The 5,257-nt window shown below is 30.9% G+C and overlaps 1 long non-coding RNA gene across 1 annotated transcript; it reads right to left on the bottom strand.

Annotated features, from left to right (window-relative positions):
- Positions 1–2,257: 2,257 nt before the first annotated feature.
- LOC115441171 lies at positions 2,258–4,031 on the bottom strand. Its single transcript, XR_003938432.1, has 3 exons — positions 3,957–4,031; positions 2,467–2,633; positions 2,258–2,390 (listed from the first exon to the last, which is right to left on the bottom strand). It is a non-coding gene; the product is annotated as an uncharacterized LOC115441171 (long non-coding RNA).
- Between the last annotated feature and the right edge of the window lie 1,226 nt (positions 4,032–5,257).

The raw sequence follows: 5,257 nt of genomic DNA, 5'->3' as shown, positions 1-5,257 counted from the left end.
ATGTATTCCAAGTTGAATGTAAAAAGATTTGCGCACCCCCTGTCATATACAACACTACAAATATGTTTATTATAAATAAAAACTGTAAAAAGGACTATATAGCAGGCGCACCTGGCACACGTAAAAGTATTTTAATTTATTTACAAATATACGTATGTATCCAAATATTAATTCAAATTCATAATAACCGTTTCGATAATGTTTGCGGTGCTTAAATTAGATTAATTATGATGAAAATTTCGCACAAAAAGTCATTGGTTCCTGCTTAAATGTGAACCCATAAGCGTTTTGGCGCCAATATTGGTCCGTTTTGTGGTATGACGGTACTGGATGCGAAAGGAATCCAATTAACTTAATAGGGACTGGATCCCGGCACGCCATGCCATAGTACATACAAGTACAGATGGCCTAATGCCTCTTGCAATAGATTATAGCGGGACACGAAACGCTGTGTTTGACTGACACATTGTATTGTGCTATTGTAGATCGTGTTTATACTGTATTGATAATTTGAGTGACATGGATATCATAAGCAGACATGTTAGGAATCTAATATAGGAACGTAAGCACGATCTAATGAAATACTTATGAGATTAAAAGTTTAAATATATTTTTTATAATTTAACAAAAACCGTTTCTGCAAAAAATAATATATATGTAGAAAGTGTATTTGATTTTATATACGTTTATCAGTCACATTATTTATATCTATAACATTTGAGTGAGGCAGATGTCACGTAGGAGCTAGGTGCCTTCTGAATTCTTATTTGTTTTGGTTTGAAATACTCTATTACGGTCCGCTTAAAAGCTTTCAGTAACAGTCGATTCCTTAAGACGATCAATATGTAACCGAATAAGTAATACTTTTCCAAGAATTACATTTTGTACTCCTTTATTTTCTTGGGCAAGTTTGACATTTTTATACAAGTATTGAGACATTTTACTCGTATGTCAAAGAAGGCCGAGCAAGACAAACAAGTAAGAATAAGTAAGACTTCATATTATAAAATTCTAGATAACATGACACTGTGCTAATTTTCTTGGGACGATATTATGAATGATGCATCACACAAGAAAGCAATTTCTAAAGATATGCTGCGTGATATTGAAAATACTATTTACCACACAATAATGAAAGTAGAATATCCAAATTAATCCTACTTTTAAGAGAGTGGTATGGCTCTTTTAAATATTTCATAATTTACGTAATAAATTAAAAAAAATACTAATAATCGAAAATACAAATAAACTTTATACACCATAACCTTTTCAATTCGTGTTTTTATGTTTATATGCACATTGATTATTTGTATATTTATCTAAATAGCAATTTAAATTAGGCACCGACTCGAGATAATATTTAATATGCATAATGATATAAACTAGATATTGCAGTAAGTACCATTTTTTTTATTCTAATGATCGTTAACTATCGATGTGTAAGTATATAATATAATATCATTTTGCCAAACCCTACAGACAACTTATATTTGTTAAAACTAACCTAAAAAACATAAAAAAATATAATTATACAAAAAAGCTACAATAAAAAAGAATAATTAAGGTTTTATTTAATAGCATGTTATTTCTTCCCTTTCGTGAGTAATTTTCACTATCATACAAAATTAAATTATATAAGACAGAATTAAAATTTTTAATAAGTACTTTCTTGTATAAATATTTTGATGTTACTACTCACATTATATCCTAGCCAATAAACAGATTACACCTATAGAATATAGTCACTCCCTTATGAGTCAAGATAGAACCGATGTATTGTTCCGTAATGATATTACTGATTGGGGGCTGACCTTTGGCGACCGACCTACGGCCCATTCAGTCTACAATGTAAAGCCATACTGGCACGTAGGACCTAATGCCGGTCTATTATCAGGTATGACAATGTAAGAGGAAATTAAATTTACTGTATTTGAATAGCCATTGAATACAAGTAACCAGAAATTACATATTATCAAACCTTATAAATTTCCTTCTGAAATCTGTATTTTAGAGTGCAAAATTAAACACTGTATATTAGTAGAAATTCGTTTTTTTTGCATTATTAATATGTTATAATTATCATTGACAATAATAATAATTTCAATTACAGCTCTTCTATTTTTATACCTACGATAATTTGTGTTTCGAATGGTGAATATACCTATAGTTAGAGATATATAATGCCAGCCCATAACCGAAATACGTTTATAAACTCACAAATATTACTTAAACTAAATTAATCACAACATACCCGAGGGGTAACGAGGTTGAACCTACGAAATCCGATCACTGCGTAGGTATTTACTGTGGTGATGGTCTCGCCACCTCTTACATGAGATTTAATATATCTGGCGAAATAAGATGTGAGTGGGTTACACCTCTGCCTACTCCTGAAAAGTGATGGGGAGAAAATTTTAATAGCTCCGATTATTAAAATTTTAAGTAAGTATATATTATCTCCATTACCTGCCAACCCCAGTGTGCTTCTTTGGTTATATTGTGCTTTCGTATTTTAACTTTACTTCCAATACGAAATGTCTGTAGTTATATCAGTAACCTTTAGTTGTATCAAGTAATCCTTTTTCTCATGTATTTGGAGTCGTCATAATAGCAGCTGAACTTAGCCGACGTGACTAATTAAATATTTTATTTTAATATAATTTGAACTCTTTTAACAAGTGCGGGATATAAAATAATCAAAACTAAAAGAAATTCTACGATGCGAAAGCGCTTGTTGAATTATCTTTTCAGTGCAGTTTTTACTTAATGCCACTTCAGGTATTAATGAAATTATTAATTTATGTACTTAATTAAATTTCGAATGTAAACCTATTTGTTATTTGTTCGGTAATGTTAACATTTTCATTAATCGATTTATGGAGTGACGATCTCATCACCACTGATCCCTAGCGTGGATGCAATTAAAGCTAACATCTTCCTAATCATAAGTAATTGTAAACAACATTTTTCAATAAAGTTTGATTGATTTAGTACAATTTTAAAGTTTCTTATGAATGTACTCGCATCCAATACTAAACAGTTTATAGTGCCCAGCCGCAGGTCGATTTTTGACCGACACCAAAACCCATTAATCGGTCATCATCATATCAACAAAGCTACTTAAATCAAACTTAATTGAATTACCTTTGCCGATAACCAAATTTTTAAAATATTGAATACAATTAAAGATTTTTATCATATTTTGAAATTGAAGATTTAAATTCACTCTATAATATAAGAAGATAATTTTAATCATTATAAAGATAAAAATTGCTTTGCTATGTGTCAAAAATAATAACATGTTGAAATAATATGAATTACATTTTTATATACAAAAATCACAATTATTTTGCTGGGTATAGGCGCTTGCAAAGAATCTTCAGTGCTTCAGCGCTCTTCTTATTGGCTAAAGGACTGAAGTTAGGCCGGAGGTACTTTTATAGCCGAAGCCAAAACTTCGATTGGATACTAGCACTTTTTCAAATGAAATCAAACAAGAACCGATTGATTTATTTTCATACGCTCTCCTTAAAATCTGATACTCCACCATTACCTCAGTTTTTGTAAAAAATATTCATCCATTAATGGATAACGCATTAGTTTGTATGTAATCCGATTACAATATTAATAATGAAAGCCGAGAAAACAATATGATTTCCATCTTAAAATATTTTATAGCAATCATCTTAATTTAATCCGATATGTTGGTCATAAAATTACTATCGCCGCAACATTAATATTATCCCTTTGAAGACTTTTAACAAAATCTATACTATTTCTAATAGATAATAATAATCCCAGAAGAGTATCCATTAGCAATAGTGATTTTTTCGATACCGTGCCTCAAAATAAACTCTTATAGGGTCACTTTTTCTCTGTCCGTCTACCTGTTTGTCTGTCAAGACCCTTTTCTCAGAAACGTGTAGAGCTATTAAATTGAAGTAAATATCACATACTTGGAACTGTTGTCTCTTTCAGCTGTAAAAATATCCAACTTGTAAGTCAACACGATCAAATGACGTCAACATTTATGTCACATATTTTTTAAATTTTACTATTACTTCCCGTTGACCTAGGATCATGACATTTGGCAAGTAGGAATGTCGTACAAGACACATGAAGGAAAAATCTAAATACAGTAAATATGTACTTAAATAGCAAAAACTACGAATTTACTATTGCAAACTTATTATTTGCGGTTGGCGCAATAATCATGCATAAGGATCGAACGGCATAGTTAAGGTTGTCCGGTTTGAACAGACGTAATATAATATTATTATATAGATACTTACCTACAATATTGTACGGAACCTTGGTGCCGAGTCATATTTGTACTTTATCCTGTTTTTCTTTTTTCCAAGGAGATAATCCGTAATTTCCTTAATGACTAAAGCACAACTTCTGTGTAAATGCTTGTAGTCACACCATCATTCATAAGCCAACAAATATAAACATCATACTCTAATGCTCCTAAATAAATGTGAATAAAATGAGTATTGTTAGCATTGGGTGTTTATTACGATAACTAAATCTCAGAACAATAACAAGCATGTCAAATACAATTTACTTAAAACTTGTGAAACAGGCGTTTGGCATCTTATGTGTCAGCATGAAGAGGGAGTGTGATGCTTTGTTATTGTGGCTTATGGGCGCTGGCGCAGTTTTGGAAAATCACTTAGCTACAACCAGGGATTACATCTTAAAAATATACTCTTGGAAATCTAATTTCTCTAAATATTTCTTCACACACGTAATATTTTATTAAGTTTTGATAATTGTTTTATAAAATTACTCATCGACTACTGAAACCAAGAAAAATATAACGGTATGCGGAATAATTACTTCACCCAAACAGATAAATGGAAGATTACTGGCAAGAGCTATTGAAATCTGTTTACTTCCGTCCTTCATTTATAGGAAAGTCAGACAACGAAAATAAATTTGTTTATTTTTGGTGTTACACTGTCGTTAGGGACGCTATATTCTGGGAACCTACTGCAATTTAAAATTAAATATTTCCGATTTTATTTTTCAATATACCTCACTGGTAGTAGACGTTAGTAAACGTTAACCGCAATAGAAATTCACAATTCACTTAATTATATTTCATTATATTTTAAAAAAGAGTCGTGATGATTTCACTCAGCACTGTATCTAATCTTTAGATACCTATGTGCACGTACATTTGCGCATAGCCTTGTTTTAAAGAGGGTAAAATTATCATTCTCCTTGTATATGAAGGACTGGTACGCTGCAT

Source organism: Manduca sexta, unplaced genomic scaffold (genome assembly GCF_014839805.1).
Source record: "Manduca sexta isolate Smith_Timp_Sample1 unplaced genomic scaffold, JHU_Msex_v1.0 HiC_scaffold_144, whole genome shotgun sequence".
NCBI classification, from domain to species: Eukaryota; Metazoa; Arthropoda; class Insecta; order Lepidoptera; family Sphingidae; genus Manduca; species Manduca sexta.
This window is presented reverse-complemented; position numbering and strand designations above follow the sequence as displayed.